The sequence below is a fragment of the Hyperolius riggenbachi genome, chromosome 3 (genome assembly GCF_040937935.1).
Source record: "Hyperolius riggenbachi isolate aHypRig1 chromosome 3, aHypRig1.pri, whole genome shotgun sequence".
NCBI classification, from domain to species: Eukaryota; Metazoa; Chordata; class Amphibia; order Anura; family Hyperoliidae; genus Hyperolius; species Hyperolius riggenbachi.
Window position 1 is genome coordinate 105161179 of NC_090648.1, and position 19456 is coordinate 105180634.

At 44.0% G+C, this 19456-nt stretch overlaps 1 protein-coding gene across 2 annotated transcripts in view; it reads right to left on the reverse strand.

Annotated features, from left to right (window-relative positions):
* The window catches only part of DOCK5 (dedicator of cytokinesis 5), a 205088-nt gene that overhangs the window by 116509 nt on the left and 69123 nt on the right, over nucleotides 1-19456 (reverse strand). The gene's annotated exons all lie outside the window — the stretch shown is intronic.

The window sequence follows — 19456 nt, forward strand, 5'->3', positions numbered from 1 at the left end:
TTTTTCTTTAAAGGTTATTATGCTGTTGCATACCTTTGAGAGCAGAGAGTTCAGGTCCGCTTTAAAATGGAGGCTGACATATTTCTCACCTTTTAAACAATGCACATTGCCTGGCTGTCCTGTTGATCCCCTTCTAGCCAAGTCCCCTTAACAAGCATGCAGATCAGATTTTTTTTTTGAGATACAAACGGACCTTTAGCATAGAACAAGCTATATGGGGGTGGGGACTGTATAATTACAGCATTATATAATATTGGCTTATTCTGGCTTTGAGTTATAGGTAGCATATGTAATGCAAGCAAATGCAATTATCTAAAATTTGCTGCTCAGGTACCATCCCGGTTAAAAGGACCACTCTGGCAAAAAAAGTTAAAAAGTTCAAATCTGACGCAACCGACATATTTTGGACAAGTCTATCTCCACATGAGGGATTCTCAGGGTTTTCTTTGTTTTCAAAAGCATTTCCTGAATGACAGTTGTGAAGTCTAAATGCCAAAATGGTATGCAAGTGAGTAGGGAGGCTGACTGATATGGTACTATTTTGGCAGTTAAAAACTGCCGTTCTTGCTGGAATGGTCCTTTAAGGCCCTTTCACCACTTTCGATGGAACGGAATCGCACTGCGTTGCGCAAACAAACGCATGCAACCATGTGTTGTGATTCTGCGCTAAACTGCAACGCATGGATGACCAGTGACAGTGCAGTCTATGCACCTCTAATGTCCTTGTATCCTGTACAGGGCGCGTTGCTGAAATGCGGTCACCATTGCACAGATGGGAGGATGAGAGGCGTAACAGCAATTCATGCTGTATTATGTGCCTGTATTTATAAACAATTCATTTAAAATCAATTAAAACAGACTATGCCAGTCCAGGCATCCTTGATTTAACAGCAGTTTTATCTCTAAGGTCTCAGTCCAAACTTCTAATGCATATAAACCATACTAATCCCCCAGCCCTTGTGATGTCATCATAAACAGTTTGTTTAACATTCCAGCAGCCTTTCCCATGCATGACAGCATACATATGGTTCAGCATTGTTCATTTCCCTGGACAGCAGGATTTCACAGCACGTGTGATTATTCCAGGGAACTTATAAACCGCATACAGCCCATCCCAGGTGCACATGTAATGTAATTACCACATAGCCATTATGGGTCAGCAGCACAGCTCAGCCCATCCACAGACGGCTCTGGGGAGCAGATCTGGTATAATCATGAGTCATGCACAATCTTACTAGTAGGATTTACAGCATGTTCTGGGATTCGGATGGAAGTGCTCAAAAATACTGTGGGGGCTCAGAAAAGAAGACCCAGCCTCCATATGGTCAGACCCAACCTTTCTCCAGGGGGGTCCCGCTTAAAATAAATCTTGGTGTGGAAGTATAGAACTGAACAAAACCCTTAGAATTAAATTTAAACTGCTCTGTCTGGCATACAAACCCATCCACCATACCTCTTGAATCTAGTCGACAGATACTACCCAACCTGCTCTCTTCATCCCTCAACACTATGGAGGTCAGCCCCTCACATTACTTGCTCACTCGTGAGGCACCAGGACTTCTCCAGAGCAGCCCCTACTCTATGGAATGCCTCACCACCCCACAACCTCTGTCCAGTCCCATCTGTTCTGGCGCTGTAAGCCCTGGTAAAGTAAGCCAGGTGGGGTGGCATGGCCGCACACCTCCCTGATCCCGCTCCCATGCACCTGCACAGTTATAAGCCGCATCTAACTGCGCAGGTGCAGACCACTCTAGGTCAAAGGTGCGCAATCAAGGTAGTACACAGCCTGGGCCCCACATGCATGTTAAGGTGCCCATACACTCATCAGATTAGCTCATCAGATAGCTTTTTCATCTATCTGATGTGTTTAGGGACATTTTTTACCAGGAACATATTTCCAATAGATTTCAGCCTGAAATCTATTTGATGGCATTTTTTTGGCCATCAGATTTCCATTAGGGCCAATGCAAAATGATAAGCAATCTCAACAGATTGACCTAGATTTTCCACCCAGCCAGTTCTATGGAAATTGGTCGAAATCGATAAAAACCGGCTGTCGTTCGGTCGATTGGGCAACCGATTTGCGATCGATCGATCAGAAAATCAGCTGAGTGTATGGGCCCCTTAGGTCAGTGACTACCGGGCCTGACTGACAGTGGAAGAATGGGGGGGGGGGGGTCCAGGCAAACACAAAGGGAGCCAATGGACTACAGGCAGCTAAAAGACGCCCAATGTATGTATAAAACATTCTTCTGTATTTACCTCAGGTTTACTTTAAAGTTCCATCAGTGCACCATTGCTTGCCAGCCATAATCCTAGCTCCAACCCCCTCACTTAGACATAAACCCCTCCCCCTTATGTGTACCACTCCCCCAACCCTTACATTGTAAACCAATTTGGCAGAGCCCTCCTCCCCGTGTGCTCTTCTCCACCATCATATGGACACAGCGACTTGTCTTCAATATTTATCCCTACATTGTAATCTGCGCACCAGTGTTTACTGTTAAATCACCATTTTCTGTACCATTGGTTAACGCTGTAATGTCGCTGTGTAACATTGTCTCCCCTATCTTTTGTATAGTGCTGCGTAATAGATTAGTGCTTTATAAATAAAGTTTAATATTAACAAAAAAAAGCATAGCAATCCCAAGTCTGTACAGCAATATGGCTATGTGTTATTTGTGCACCAGGAAAGGCCAGAACAGCACATTACTCATAACTCGGGATTCGCGATTTGGAGTATAATGCTTGTCCGTATGTAAACAGGCAGAGAGCGATCAATGGAAGGAAATGAAAATAACTGACCCATACATGGTCAAGCCTCCAACGCTATCAATAGAACTTTGAATACACTGATTCACTATTCAGTGCTAAAGGCTTTGGGCGTGATAACTAGGGTGCTAAGTAGTTAGCACGCACCAAGCCGAAAAGGATCGTGCGCAAAACGCGGCGCACCCTATGCGCCTATAAAGTCGCATTGGATGTGCCCTAAATGTCGCACCTATGCGCTAATTAGAGCGCATGGGTGCCAATTAGAGCGCGCTAGGTTTCTTTTGGCGTGGTAAAGGGCTTTTCACAAGTGAGCTAACAGTTAACACCGCTTTGTGAATCAAGCCCTTAGTGTCTATAACTGCATTATAGCCACTGTGGAATTTATACTATTCATATGTACTGCATGGTTGAAAGGTGTGTAAACACGTCCAACATTTCAGACCAACTATCGTTCCAACCTGTTGGTCGTGTGGACGCCTAAACAACAAGCTGATAAGAGGCGGTTTGCCCAATCCACCTGGCGGATCCGTTTGGATGATTATCGGGCAAACGACTTTCAAGTCAGTGTGTGTGTACAAACGACTTCTAGTCGCTTGTCCAACTAATAGATGTTGAAACATTGTTCTATCCAGTCCATTATCAAGTTGGTTAAACGACATGTAAATTAGGATATCAGCCGCTCCGTTGGTCAGTGTGTACAAGACATCTGAACGACTTGTTTGCACTTCGTTCAAATGACCAGTTAAAATTACCTTAAAGTGGATCCGAGATGAAAAACTAACTATAACAAATAACTTGTCTATATATCTTATCTAAAGTTTAGATACACAGCAAATCTGGCTGCATACAGCTTCAATAGTTTATGATGATTTATTCCTGTGATACAATTAGAGCAGCCATGTTCTGTTATCATTACACAGGTAATCTGCAACTGCATCTCCACCCCTCAGCCTGTGAAAAATTCATTCCCCCCTCCCCTCTGCCTCTGAAATTTCCGGCTAGTAACCTCCTCCTCCTGCCCAGCCCTAGCTCCCATAAGCCCTTGCTACATGGGTCTGAGTGCCTTGGCGTTTTGGAGAAGCTGTGGGCGAGGCTTGTTTAGTTTATAGGGAATAAGGAGTATTAAAACAAAAACAAAAAAAAAAAGAAAAAAAAGGTATTTGGCTTGAGGAATGCCCTATAAACTATATGTAAGGAACACAATTATGCAACGAATAAAAAAATCATCTCGGATCCACTTTAAAGAGAACCTGTAACAAAAAAAAAAAAAAGTTCCCCTGGGGGGTACTCAGGGAAGCCTAAGGGTCCCAATGAGGCTTCCCCCTCCCCTGCAGGCAATCCAGCGCTGGCTCCCGGAATCCTCCCTCGACAAGCCTGACAAGCGCTGATAAATTTACCTTTCCTGGCTCCAGCGGGGACGCTGTTGCAGCTCTCCACACAGAGATAGGCGAAAATAGCCGATCTCTGTCGGGTCCGCTCTACTGAGCAGGCGCAAGAGACTTGCGCCAGCGCAGTAGAGCGGTCCGACAACGATCAGCTATTTCCGCCTATCTCCGTGCGGAGAGCCGATACTGCACCTGCGCTGGAGCCGGAAAGGTAAATATTTACATCCCCGCTGTTCAGGGAGCTTTATCGCCGCCGCCGCGGGACACAGGAGGACGGGGAAAGCCTCAATAGGATCCGTAAGGATTCCCCCACCCCAGGTGAGTACCCCCCAGGGGAGTTTTTTTTGTTACAGATTTTCTTTAAGTCTAAAGGGGCCCATACACTGGTCGATTTCAGCCATCGATCAGAAATCGATTCTATCAAATTCCCAGATCGATTTGCAGCCGATTTCGATCGTTTTCGATTTGATCTGACAGGATGAAAAATCGAAGGCCCATAGAGTTGCATTGATCTAATGGTCCAATAATGCAAATGCATTCATTCTGAAATCTATTAGAAATCTGTTCCTAGTGTGTGGCACACATCAGATAGATTCCTGTCAGACTTGACTTGAAAGGCATCTGACAGAAATCTATCTGAAGGTCAAAACTGCTGCAAATCTATAAGTGTATGGCCACCTTAAAGGTCATAAGACCAAGGTCTTTACCTAGGGTTTCTTATCTCTCTTGGACTCCTTGACTCCAACTCCGACTCCACAGCCCTGGTTTATACGATACGTTTAAATCCAGAGCTGTTTGAAAGTGAATGATTTCTCCACGTTTCACCATGTTTAACACAGAACTCAACTTACAAACAAACATCTTACAAACATTCCCCCAGAATGGAACCGGTTTGCAAGTAGGGGTCCACCTGTACTTATGCTATCAAATATCAGGCAAGCACCTATGTTGCTGAATACAACCACCATCCTCCAACAAATGCATGGCTTTGAGAATTGCCGAAGACCATGTGACCCTGAGTGATTCTTCAAGAAGCGGAAAGCTCCATTCGGACAAAGAATGTGAGGCAAGAATGGCCTCATCTGCCAGGTGCCAGGAATGTATGAGGGTGACTTCTGGGAAAGTCCACCCTGTGCGGTGACATCACCTCTCTGGAGGCAGCATGGACCCTGCATCCCAGATCTCAGGCAGGAATGTCTGCCAGGTGCTAGGAATGTACGAGGGTGATTTCTAGGAAAGCCCACCCTGTGCAGTGACATCACCTCTCTGGAGGCAGCATGGACCCTGCATCCCAGACCTCAGGCAGAAATTTACTGCCTAATGCTGGGGATACACGGTACGTTTCTGTACCGTGTATCGACCAGCTGATCCGGCCAGCTGATAATATTCAGCTGGCCCGATCAAGCCGCTCGACCCCTGCCGGCGGACAATGGCAGGGAATGGAGCGCTGATAAGGAAGTGCCGGCGGGGACGAGCGGTAATCGATCCGCGCGGACGAGCGGGGACGCGGCTGGGATCGACCCGTGTATTCCCAGCATAAGTCCCAGGGTGCAAAGATAATAGTACAATGGCAAAGGGAAGCCCTCTCTAATTAAAGGACACCTGAGGTGAAAATAAACGAATGAAATAAACAATTGTATCTCGCCTCCTTCTCCTAAAAATGCCTTTTTAGATAAGAAATTCCACAGTTTTATTTTATATTTAAATCTACTTTTTAAGTTTTTACCATTTTATTGTTTGTATTGCTCAATGACCCATTCATTGAAGTGTGCCAGAGCTAAAATCTATAAACTATTGACCCTTTTTATCTCTTTCCTGCCCTCAGAAGCCATTTTCTGCTAGGGAAGTGTTTTATAGTTGTAATTTCTTATCGGTGAGGGTCACACTGTAGTTTGACCCAGTCCTGACAGGAACTGCCACTTACCTGATGGTTAACTCTTTCAGACAGAGAACGAAAAAAAAGGAACACAGCAAAGTTATTTGTGTGCTAGGCACTGTACATAATACACATGTCTATCTCATCATGTCACATCGGGTATCCTTTAATGCCATCAATGGGATTCATTCATCAAAACACGTAATGCTGGGTACACGATGTAATTTCCTGTCCAATCGACAGGATTATTTCCATCATGTCTGAATGAGATCGATTTTCCTAAACAATCGCAGGAAAATCAATCCCATTATCAATAGGGAGCAGTTTGGACACGTACACACAATGCAACTTCCTGTCAGATTACCAGTCAATCGGACGGGAAATTCGTGTGTATCCAACATAAAGAATGGTTGAGAAAATACATGAAGCAGTTGCAGTACATCAAGAAAATGGTTGTTTCTCATCATTCCTGATCAGTTGGCAGATTTATTCCTGATCAATAGGTAATCCAATCATTTTGATTGGCTCATTCAGTGTGAATAGCGGATGATGTTCACTGTAACAGTGTTGCCAACCTCGGAAATACATTTTTACTGACAAAGCACAAAAAAATTACTGACAGAACACTTTTTTTTACTGACATCTAATATTATTGAAATTAAATGAAAGATCTCACACATGCGCCCCACGTGCAACACACCGGCAACCACGTGGGGCGCGAATGAGTAAGAAGAGTGCAGTGGCGGACACTGGACAGGTGAAGTAATAATGCACGCCATCTGGGGGGGGACTTTGGTACATTTACATTTGGGGGATGCGACCAGGGGTTTCCGTCACGTTTGTTCTCGATTATCGCAGCCCTTACTGCAGCACACTTTATCGAGCATGCCAACCTGAGATTTTCCAGCATGTCCAGTTGTTCCGTGCACTCGATACATGCAACCGCTTTTGGCCCGGTTTGATTGTCAACTAGGCATGCTCTTGGTGGCACCGATTTTTATAATATCAATAATACCGGTAATTGTCTTATCTGATGGTTGATCAGCCGCCAAGTCTACAGATGTATGGCCACCTTTAGCTAGAGCAGTGTACATTCCAGAGTGATAGGTGAACTAATAAGCGGTAAGTGCTGTGATCTTCTAAGAGAGGGGGTCTATTACGGACGCCACACATTTTTTCATGGACTTTACTGACAGCCCAGATTTGTTGATTTTTTTTATTGACTGTCAGTAAATTTACTGACGGTTGGCAACACTGCACTGGACCCAAAACACATCCTTGTAAACTACAAAAAATACCAACTTCACCATTCCACCAGAATATTGGGGATTCTTTTTTTGGAGCCAATAATTCATAGAATAAAATGCAATGCCAATGAGCAAACCCGTCATAATCAAAGATATGTACATCATCCATTAATATAAACCAAATGTAAAAGTATACTTAAGATATATATTGAACATAGATTTATTTACGCACGCATATTTATGGCTGTGGCTTGTATTATGAATGAATGTGAATACATTTTTATTTACAATGTAACAAAGAGAAGCCGTAACCAATAATTGAACTCAATCCCACTCAGTAGCTGATACCCCCTTTCCCATGAGAAATCTATTCCTTTTCTCAAATGGATCATCAGGGGGCTCTGTATGGCTGATATTGTGGTGACACCCCTCCCACAGTGTGATGTCAGGACCATGGTTCTGACATCACACTGTGGGTGTTTTGTCGCATTGTGGGACATAACAGCCGTTTACAGTTTCCAACTGTGAAAAAAGCAAGCAGCATCTCCTTCCACTTACATCACCTGCCAGCAGTAAAAATATCACCATGTGATAAATGTCAGAGTGTAAATCAGGGAGAGGAAATATTTTACAATGGGCAAACACTGACTAAATCATTTATACATAATTATTGTAAAAATCAAGCACTTTTTTTATTACAATATTTTCTCTGGAGTTCCTCTTTAAACATTATTACTACATTACATTTTGGTACAGTTAATTATTTATCGGTGCCATTGGGACATCCATTTTTATTTTATTATTTAGTCCTACCATTACTGTTCACATGCGGTGCCCACAGTGACACCCATAGGTGAGGCTTCAGGATAAGCATATGGGATGTAAACACCTGCTACTGGAGTATGGGACATTACAAGGGCACGTCAGCTGTGTGGAATAGCAGCCACATCCTATTTTATAGATTACGCCACCTAAGCTCTCTCTAGGAATATATATATATATATATATATATATATATATATATATATATATATATATATATATATATATATATATATATATATATATATATATATATATATATATATATATATATAATCCATGCTGTCCTAGAACTGCATTTTTACAGTACAATATTAATGATGAGAATTCAATAGCTTAAAACCGAAACTAAACCCTGTGATGTATGTCTGGGCATGGCTAATGCTGTATATTTGCTTACAGAGTGGAGAGAGAGAGCGGGTGAGAGAGAGCGGGTGAGAGAGAGCGGGTGAGAGAGAGCGGGTGAGAGAGAGCGGGTGAGAGAGAGAGCGCGTGAGAGAGAGCGGGTGAGAGAGAGAGCGCGTGAGAGAGAGAGAGCGCGTGAGAGAGCGCGTGAGAGAGAGAGCGCGTGAGAGAGCGCGCGTGAGAGAGAGCGCGTGAGAGAGAGCGCGTGAGAGAGAGCGCGTGAGAGAGAGCGCGTGAGAGAGAGAGCGCGTGAGAGAGAGAGCGCGTGAGAGAGAGCGCGTGAGAGAGAGAGCGCGTGAGAGAGAGAGCGCGTGAGAGAGAGAGCGCGTGAGAGAGAGCGCGTGAGAGAGAGCGCGTGAGAGAGAGCGCGTGAGAGAGAGCGCGTGTTCGAAAAAAAAAATAAAAAATATTTTTTTTATGTGGTTGTGTCTGTGCATGTGTATACAATGTTTGTTATACAATGTGTGTACATACAATATATGTGCACAAAGTGTGTGTGGCTGTGTACAGCACTGTGTGTGTGAGGCTGTGTGTGTAGTGTTATTATGTATTTGTATACAGAATGTGTATATATACAATGTGTGTGCGTATGTATGTGTATACAGCACATGTATATATTTTACTGTATACATAAAAAAGAAGACAAATGGAAAGCTGCAGACATGCTGCTATGTAGAAGATGAAAGTCTTGTAGAGAGGACAGCCACAGTACAATGACCACATTCTGCCCAGAGAAGAGAGTGGGCGGAGATCAGAAACTGCAGAAGCCAGGCTGAAGGTCAGAGGAATTAATGCAGTAAAGATAAAAGGGCTGTTCTGAAACTTCTACTACACTGCTCATTCCATATCGGCTGCTATATAATCTAGTGATGCATTCACAGGCATGATTAAATGGATTGAGCTAGTGAAAGTTCCTGTATCTTTCTGTAATCCCCCTGCACAGCCTTGAGCCAGTCAGTGTCTGGCAGCTGTACTGCCCAGTGCAAGTGACCCTATAGTGCTGGGGTGTCAAACTCAATCATGTAAAGGGCCAACATAGTTTAAGTCATGGGCCTTATTGTTTATTAAAGAGACTCTGTAACAAATTGTTTATCTTTATTTCTTCTATGCTATAAGTTCCTATGCCTTTTCTAATGTGGTCTGGCTTACTGCAGCTTTTCCTAATTGCACAGTAGCTGTGTTATCTCTGTTATATGATCTAATCTTCTCTCTATAGTCGGCACAGTCAGGCTGAGGCAGTCAGACTGGAATGTGCAGGGCTGCTTGTGATTAGCTAGAAGCTGTACACACCCCCTGCAGGCTCTGTGTGACTAACACACTCTGCTTAGCTGAGCCTATTAGAAGCTGGTTAGTTTGTTTGTAAACACTGCCTAAAACTGGCAATTACAAGCCAGGTTTGCAGCAGAGAATGGCAGAAACAGCACAGAGGGGACCAGGAGCACATAATGAATAGAATGGTATGCTTTTTATTGTAAGAATTTCAGAGTACAGATTCTCTTTAAGATGTAATAATTATTGAACAGTCTGGAAAGGGGGGGGGGGGGGGGGGTAGGGGGAAGAAGAGGAGGCCTTGATGTGGTGGATCCCAGCTCCTCCCCCTTCTGCAGAGTAGGAGAGTGGAGCAGTTTAGTATATACCTGCTCCAACCATCCTGACAGGCACAGGCGGTATGGGAGCACACGGGGGAGGTCCTGTGAGATATTGCTGCACCCAAGCTCAAACTGCCAATTATACCTCCCAACTTTTTGATATAAGAAAGAGGGACACTTAAGTCACACCCTTAACCACGCCCCGTCACAACCCTAGTCACACATTCCAGAAAGGTTTCATAAGAATAAATGTGTTATTTTGTCAAACCACACTGGCCCTTTCTACCCTGGTTCATTTTCGTTCATATTAATGTTTGAAAATAAGAAATATAAAAATTTAAAGGATGGGAATAAAGTTTAGAGGGAATTAAACCCAATTTGCAGTAGAAAAATACATGTACTTACTGACATCTGTGCATCAGTTCCGAAAGAGGGACAAATTAGATGGAAAGGGGGACAGGGTTCCCAAAGAGGGACTGTCCCTACAAAAGAGGGACAGTTGGGAGCAATGCACAATGTTTTAAACAGAAGCACTGTCACCCTCTGGATGGGAAGGCTTTGTTTACATCTAAAATCGAAGACGGCGCTATGATTTTGTGAAAAACGCGAGCACAATCGCCCGGATAAAATGGTACATGCAGTGCTGTGCTGAGCGGAAAGCGAACGCAACGTGGTGATATGAACTATCCCATAAGGATTCATTACAATTTCAGGGCGTTTTGAAAAAACGGCAGTGCTCAAAATAAGCACAAACCGCCCTAGGCATGAACAAGCCCTTACTGCTTACACTGATGCATACATGAAGCTCTCCAGGGCCACATAAAAATAGAAAAGAGTGCCGCATTCGGCCCGCGACACTTGTTTTTGACACCTGTGTGGTCGTGAGAGGGATATGGAGGCTGCCATATTTATTTCCATTTAAACCAATTTCAAATGCGTGGCTATGCGGTTTTCTTTTGGCTTCGGTACACATTCAAAAGATCAGTATCTGCAAAAGATCTGTTCCTGCAAAAAAATCTGTTCCTGCAAAATGCATTCACAGTCTATGATCTCTGCAGATCAACATCCACCAGGATGGATCTTCAGATCTGCAGATGAATGTCAGTTAAACAAGGTGTGTATGATGATCTGCAGATCTCATAGACTATGAATGCATTTTGCAGGAACGGATCTTTTGCAGGAACAGATCTTTTGCAGATACTGATCTTTTAAATGTTTACAGCATCTTTGTGTGCAGCATCTTGCAAAGATTTTATCTGATGGGGAGTTCAGCTCAATAGAATGGACTGTGTAGAGCAGTGGTTCCCAACCTTTTATGAGGTATCGCCCCTTAGGGGAAGACGACTCACCCCTGTCACCCCCCTTCTCTTAGTACGGTATACCCTTACGCCAGGTGGTGGTGCCAGTGGAGGGGGTAGTGCTGTGACCTTGCCAGCTAAAAATAGCCGGTGACTCAACTACTTTGCACCAATTCCCTTACCGGTGTAATGTCAGCTATTGCAGCCCCGCACCTTGTGCAGCCCCGCATGCGCAGTAGGAGCCTGCGTCCCATTAAATTGTGCAGCCACGTAAAACGTCCTAAATATCTCCGCTTCCGCACCACGTACACTCCCGAAATTTTCAGGGGAGGGAGGAGACCCCCAGATCTAGCTCTGTGCCGAATTGCAGCCCCCGAGCCCCGCTGGTTCCCGAGACTGATTGCATCAAACCTATCTCGGGAACTAGCGGGGCTCGGGGGCTGCAATTGACACAGAGCTAGATCTGGGGGTCCCCTCCCTCCCCTGAAAATTATAGGAGTGTATGTGGTGCGGAAGCGGAGATATTTCAGGTAAATAATATCTAACTTCCCACTGAGCATGCGCGATACTCAGTGAGGAAGGCTGCTTCCGAGCTGCAATATCTGACATTACACCGGCGCATGACCAACGAGCCCTGAGGAATTACGCAACTCTATCAAGCACACTTGCATATTTTATACAGATCATATTTATTGCCCATAATTTTCTTAAAAACGAGTGACACTGCGACACTTTATTTTTTCTGCCTTGTCATACTGAACGCCCCCCTGTCACCCCCCACAAATTTACCGCCCCCCTTAGAACCCAAATCGCCCACCTGGGGGCGATCGCCCCCCAGGTTGGGAACCACTGGTGTAGAGTATGGCTCTCACACTACATGGAAGGGGGTAAAATCGGTCTGTGATCTTGCCTTTTCCACAGACTTTTATCCCAAGCGTGTATGTAGCATTATGCTAGGTACACACGATGCAATTTTCTGACAGATTTACTGTCAGATCAATTTCCAACATTTACGATCTGATTTCCAATTGATTTTACATAGAAGTGAATGGAAAATAGATCGGACATGTTGGAAATAAATCGGTCTGACAGTAGATCTGTCAGAAAAATGCATTGTGTGTACCTAGCATTAAAGCCAATGTGAAGGAAGCTGAAAAAAAAAAAAAAAGTCACCCCCCTATGAAGAGGGAATCCCATAGAGACATGCCGGTCCCCTCTCTGTCCCTCATTCTACCGCTACCCTATTGAACTTATTCAACCAATTGGTCGAATACTCCTTCAGGAGTCATCAAAAGCTCTTGTGTACTCATTTGTATATAGGACTTTAAAAATACAGTGATGCTTTATTGCAGCAGTACAAATACATTTTTGATTGGTTTATTTCATGTTTGTGGACTAAGCATTTCCATTACTATACATAAGTTATATTATGATGACTTTTCTCTGAGAAATAGAACATTTTATCACATGTCTCTTAATTACAGCTTAAATTTAGTTCCCAACTCCAGCTACCCAAAATGGCCCTGACTCGACTCCGACTCCTCAGCCCTGGGCTAATCACTGACAAATGTAACCAATGACAACCAGACTTATAAAAACATCCTGCTAGAGCTTCTTAACGGCTCCAGGACGTTTTTATAAGTCAGACAGTGCTGCTGCCGCTGTGCGTGTGTACGTTTGATTAGTGAGGAAAAAAAAAATACAGAAAAAATGCACCTTTATTTCCAAATAATATATTGTCACCATACTTTGTACTAGGGACATAATTAAAATCTTGTGAAAACCAGGACAAATACGGTAGGTAGATAAAATGTGTGGGTTATATCTACAGTAGCAGCAGTGGCGTAGCAATAGGGGTTGCAGAGGTAGCCACAGCATCCGGGCCCTTGGGCCAGAGGGGCCCCGTAGGGCCCTCCCTCAACTGCAGCATTAGCTCTCTATTGGTCCTGTGCTTGTAATAATCACTTCAATAGATGCTTTGAATGATAATCATTAACCTTCCTGGCAGTTCTTTAATTCTGCCAAATAGGCAGAAATACATTTAAAAAAAATGTTTTTTGTTCCATGTAAAGCTACCAGAGTGGTAGCTACATAAAAACACTAGAGGGCGCATGTGTCCCTCTAGTGCGATCGTCGCCGGCATCAATAGCGTATATAACGCGTTCCCCTGTTTGGCTTTTCCTGTCGCCATGGCGACGATCGGAATGACGTCATGGATGTCAACCGACATCCTGACGTCAGACGCCTCCGATCCAGCCCATAGCGCTGCCTGGAAGTCATTGGTCCGGGCAGCGCAGGGCTCTGGCGGGGGAGGGGCCCTCTTCCGCCGCTGCGTGCGGACGATCGCCGCAGAGCGGCGGCAATCAAGCTGGACGCGCGGCTAGCAAAGTGCTAGCTGCGCGTACAGCACTTTAAATGAAGCAAATGCCCCACCAGGGGCTGAGATATCCTCTGCGGCTCAGCTCAGGGTTAACGCTAAGAGGGTTAACAAGCTGCTCCCAATACCCTTCTTGCACCTCTGACACTGTGGTTGTCCTTGGCAGGTTTTTGTGCGCTGTTTCAATTGTTATGTATAAAGTGCTGGGGGGGGGGGCATGTATAATTCGCACCGGGGCCCCAGGCTCCTAAGCTACGCCACTGTGTAGCAGTGTTTATATTAAAAATATAGGGGATGAAATTGGATAAATTTTCATTTTTTCCTTGTTTTTCCCTTTAAAATGCATAGAAAAAGTAATTACTGAAAACAAATATCAATCTCAAAAAGCCAAATTGGTGGTGAAAAAAACAAGATATAGATCATTTCATTGTGATTAGTAGTGAGCATTGGCAAATTAAAGGGATGAGCACAGAAAGGTAAAAATCGCTCTTGTCCTCAGGGTAAAAACCGCTTTGGGGTGAAGTGGTTAAAGTCAATGGGATCTAAAAAGAAAAAATAAATCAATAATCAGCCAGATACTTACCTAAGGAGAGGGAAGGCTCTGGGCCCTATAGAACCTTCCCCCTCCTCTCCCAGTCCCCGCGTTCCAGTGCTGGATCCCAATAGCAGTATTCAACCAGTTTGGTCAAATACTGCTCTGCCGTCAAGGGGGCTTCAGAAGTCTTTGGGAGCTAGAGTGCCCCCGAAGACAGGCGGCTCTGTACTGCGCCTGCATGCTCTCTCGCACGCACTCATTCAGGCGCAGTTCAGAGCCACCTATCTCTGGGAGCACTCGGCTCCCAAAGACTTCCGAAGTCCCCCGCTGCGGAGGATTCAAACGGGGGAGTCGCTTCTCAAACAAGGGAACTAAGAGGAGGAGGAAGGCTCTATAGGACCCAGAGCCTTCCCTCTCGTTAGGTGAGCATCTGCCTGATTTTTAAATGGTTTTTTTTTTCCCGGAAGTTCTCCATGACTAACTAGCTACAGTGCAGTATGAGAGTTAACCTACACAATCTGTAAATAGTATTTAAAATCTGTTGACCCTCATACTACATGGAGGTGGTAACATTGTCCAATCATTAGCCAATCAAAATTGAAGCTATGTCCCAGGCTTTAACAGCAGAGTCTCACAATGATAGGAACGTCATGCAGTAGTTGTATTTGATTGATTTCCAAGCTGTAAAGAGTCCCAAAATAATTGCATAAAACGTGACATTATTACCATCTCACTGCCCAGCTTACCAACTAGGCACTAATGCTGGGTACACACGTTGCGATTTCCCGCTCGATCCGCGGGATCGATTCAAATATTTCCGACATGTTCGATCGGATTTTGATTGATACAGCCGTCGATTTTGCATACTTAACATGCAAAATCGACGGCTGTATTGATCGAAACCCGATCGAACATGTCGGAAATAATGAATCGATCCCGCAACGTGTGTATTTCGTTTTATCTCAGCTAGTCAATGAGCTTAAAGAACCTACCTAAAGAAGGGAAAGCCTCAGGATCCCATTGAGGCTTCACTCGCTGGTCTGATGTCGCCCATCGCGGAGCACAGCCCCCAAGATGATTAGCAACAATGCATTGTGGTTAATTATATTGGGGCCGTGCAGCTCTTCTTCCTCCAGCGTGGCCGCGCAATAGCTGACCCAGCCCGCCCATGTGCAGTAAGCCGGGGCTACAGCTGGGATCGAGCGCGTATCGATCCGGCGCTGTGATCAAACACGTTGGATATTATCAATCGAGCCATCAGCGGCTTGATTGATAATAAAAAAACGAGCCGTGTATGCCCAGCATTAAAGAGAAACTCCGACCAAGAATTGAACTTTATCCCAATCAGTAGCTGATACCCCCTTTTACAGGAGAAATCTATTCCTTTTCTCAAACAGACCATCAGGGGGCGCTGTATGACTGATATTGTGGTGAAACCCCTCCCACAAGAAGCTTTGAGTACCAAGGTACTTCTGGCAGTTTCCTGTCTGTGAACCCGGTTACATTGTGGGAAATAGCTGTCGTTAAGTGGTTAAAGAGAAACCACAACTAAGGATTGAACTTCATCCAAATCAGTAGCCCTTTCCTATGAGAAATCTATTCCTTTTCTCAAACGGATAATCAGGGGGCTCTGTATGGCAGATATTGTGGTGACACCCCTCCCACAGAGTGATGTCAGGACCATGGTGCTGACATCACACTGTGGGAGCCTTGTTGCATTGTGGGAAATAACAGCTCTGTCCAACTGCAAAAATGCAAGCAGCAGCTACTTCCACTGATATCACCTGTAAAAATGTCAGAATGTAAATCAGGGAGAGGAAAGGTTTTACAATGAGCAAGCACTAAATCATTAAAATAATTATTGTAAAAATTAAGGACTTTAGTTCATTACGTTATTTTCACTAGAGTTCCTCTTTAAGGCAAGTATCTGATTTTGATCCCGAGCTTTGGCTCCAGATCACTTTAAATAAGGACCAATATAATGTCTGCCACTGAAATGTACACTGGAGTGAAGCTACTACTACAATCAGTTATTTCAGAAGCAGACGGCCGTTCAGCTAGGGGCATCACTTGTTTAGCTATATTCCGTACAGCTATCATACAGGGCTGAACACTTCCCAGAAACCAAAAAGAGAGCTTCATGGGAAGATTGTAAAGGATTTTAGCCACATTAATGTAATTTAGCAAGTTGAGAAATCTTGTTGAATTTAAACCGAACCCAAACAAAGCAAATTTAAGCAAAATCTATTTATTTTAGAATCAACACGTTCTACTTCTACAATGCTTTACAATAGAACACTGCACTGACAACACAGAAAAAAAGACCATCAAATGCCACTCTATTGCCCAAGCCTAACAAAAAAATAATATGTACAAACTGACAGGAACACTCCTTACAAAAAATTCCAGCACTACACTCCTTATTTAGCAATGAAAAGCATATGAATATGCAGACAAATTGCTCTTATATAAGCGGTTACTGTCAAGTCATTATTATATAATGTTTGACATCAGGAAATGTATAAATCCTTCCTAGTTCATACTTCCCTTGTTGGTATGATGCTTGAAGCTGGATTTATACCATCTATGTAGCAACAATATGCCATTATCTGTACTATAAGGAGCACAGATCCATATGCCTGGATGCATGGCTGCAGTTGTTAACTTAGAGAGAATTCATACTGGTTAAAGAGTAAACCAGCTGTTGGGAGAAACTTTAAAGGGGGGGGGGGGGGGGGAGAAAAAAAAGTTGAACTTACCTGGGGCTTCTAATGGTCCCCCGCAGACATCTTGTGCCCACGCAGCGACTCACCGATGCTCGAGCCCCGCCTCTGGTTCACTTCTGGAATTTCAGACTCTAACATCAGAAAACCACTGCGCCTGCACGGCCATGTCTTCACTCCCGCTGATGTCACCAGGGGCGTACTGCGCAGGCGCAGACTGTACTGGGCCTTTGCAATACACTCCTGGTGACGTCAGCGGGAGCGAGGGCGCGGCCGCTCAGGCGCAGTCGTTTTCTGACTTTAAAGTCGGAAATTCCAGAAGTGAACCGGAATTTCCGACTTCAAGATTCCTGACCATTACTTAACGGTCGAAAAGGAGATGGGCGACACCTTTCATCCTTTTAACCTGTTGCTGGCCAGTAAACATGTGCTATTTTATTTAAGGGTACCCATGGTGTGGGCCCCATATGCAAGTGCTCTTTTCATGGTTTTAGTTTGTCTTCTATACTCTTAAATAAAGCAGTGCACACTCAGCATTGCTGCTTGTTTTCTATGGTATACCTCCTGTCCTGCATCAACGTCGAGGTCTTCAGACTTTTAAACCTTGTTGGATCCAAGTGACCATCTGTGGCCTTTAAGCTTTTTGATACAATCCTATAATGTGGGTTATATGTGGCTGGTAAGCCTTATTACTTTTTGGGTGTTGGGATGCACATCTATTTGTGGATACACCGAATAGTCAAGCGCGGTGGAATTGATCAACTGCATTTGTTTTGACCTGCGCCGATTCGCTTGGATACTATTTGGAACCATGGACATTGTTTTCTCTTAGCTGTAGTCACTTATCATTGGCACTGGTCTTTTTTGGAATAAATCTGCAGTGTGTACTTCCTGCTTCCATGGAAGCAGACAGAGTTAACATCCCGTGTTTACAAATTAGCTGCTGTGCCGAAGCATCCAGCTGACACAGCTGAGAGATCAAATTACAACTTGGGATTAGTCACAGATGAGGGGGAATTAGACAAGCTAATCTCTCTTAATACATACAGGGTGCATTTCTCTGTTTTTCTTCTGTCCTGTGCAAGAGTTCATGTCCAATTTAACAGAGTTCATTATGATGCAGAGTAGTAAGCATGCCCACGGTTGTATGCGGAGTGCGTTTGAATGCAACAACAATTTGCTTTAATGCCCAAACCACATAGTGTAAACGAGGCCTTAAAGAAGAACTCCAGTGAAAATAAAGTAATTAAAAAAAAGTGCTTAATTTTTACAATTATGTATAAATGATTTAGTAAGTGTTTGCCCATTGCAAAATCTTTCCTCTCCCTGATTTACATTCTGACATTAATCACATGGTGACATTTTTACTGCTGGCAGGTGATGTCAGTGGAAAGAGATGTTGCTTGCTTTTTTTGGCAGTTGGAAACAGCTGTTATTTCCCACAATGCAACAAGGCTCCCACAGATTGATTTCAGAACCATGGTCCTGACATCACACTGTGGGAGGGGTTTCACCACAATATCAGCCATACAGCACCCACTGATGATCAGTTTGTGAAAAAGAATAGATTTCTCATGGGAAAGGGGGTATCAGCTACTGATTGGGATGAAGTTCAATTTTTGGTTACAGTTTCTCTTTAAAGTTATTGCACAAAATATACTTAAAATCGAACACCATCAATCATGTGCCTGAACTTCATCTTTCAGTTTTATCTGTTCAGCTCGGAAATTCTAGCATTTGTCTGCAGTCTCCTGTGCTGTGTATAGGTGACAGATCTGTGTCACATACAGGACCACTGCTTCCCATCAATATATAGTATACAATAATATATGCAGCATCTTCCTGCTGAATTTCACCTGCATTCCTGATAGAAATCACAATCCAGTCAGAAATTCCCATCTCCTGTACTGCCTGGAGCAGGGTGGCTGGAGGTCTGCATGAGACATACAAGCATCTCACAGTCCCCACAGCATTTATGTAAACATTCTGACATTCTGATGCTTGTGAGGAATGTGAGACACTCATTCATTTCCTGGCTCTGTGGCTACTTCAGTCAGAATGGAACAGGCCTGAAAACGTACATGAAAGGTTGTTGCAGCAATCAAAGGTAAACTGGCACTGCACTGAAAACTGATAATGTTTGAGCACCAGTGCCTGAAGTTTCTCCCTAACAGGTAGTGAAGTCTACAAGTGCAATACTTTCACTTATAGATAACAGAAGCATAGATCTGAGCACCAGTCCAATTTCAATCAAAATGGCTGTCAGGCGGTCTGCACACTGTAAGCTGGATCTGTCTATGTTGATGTACAAGTACAAAGTTCCAGATCAGCACACCATTTCAAAGTCAAGAAATTAGCAATTTATTGCTTCATGAGCACATATAAATGACAATTGTTTCGGGGCCACAGCGGTTCCCCTTCTTCAGA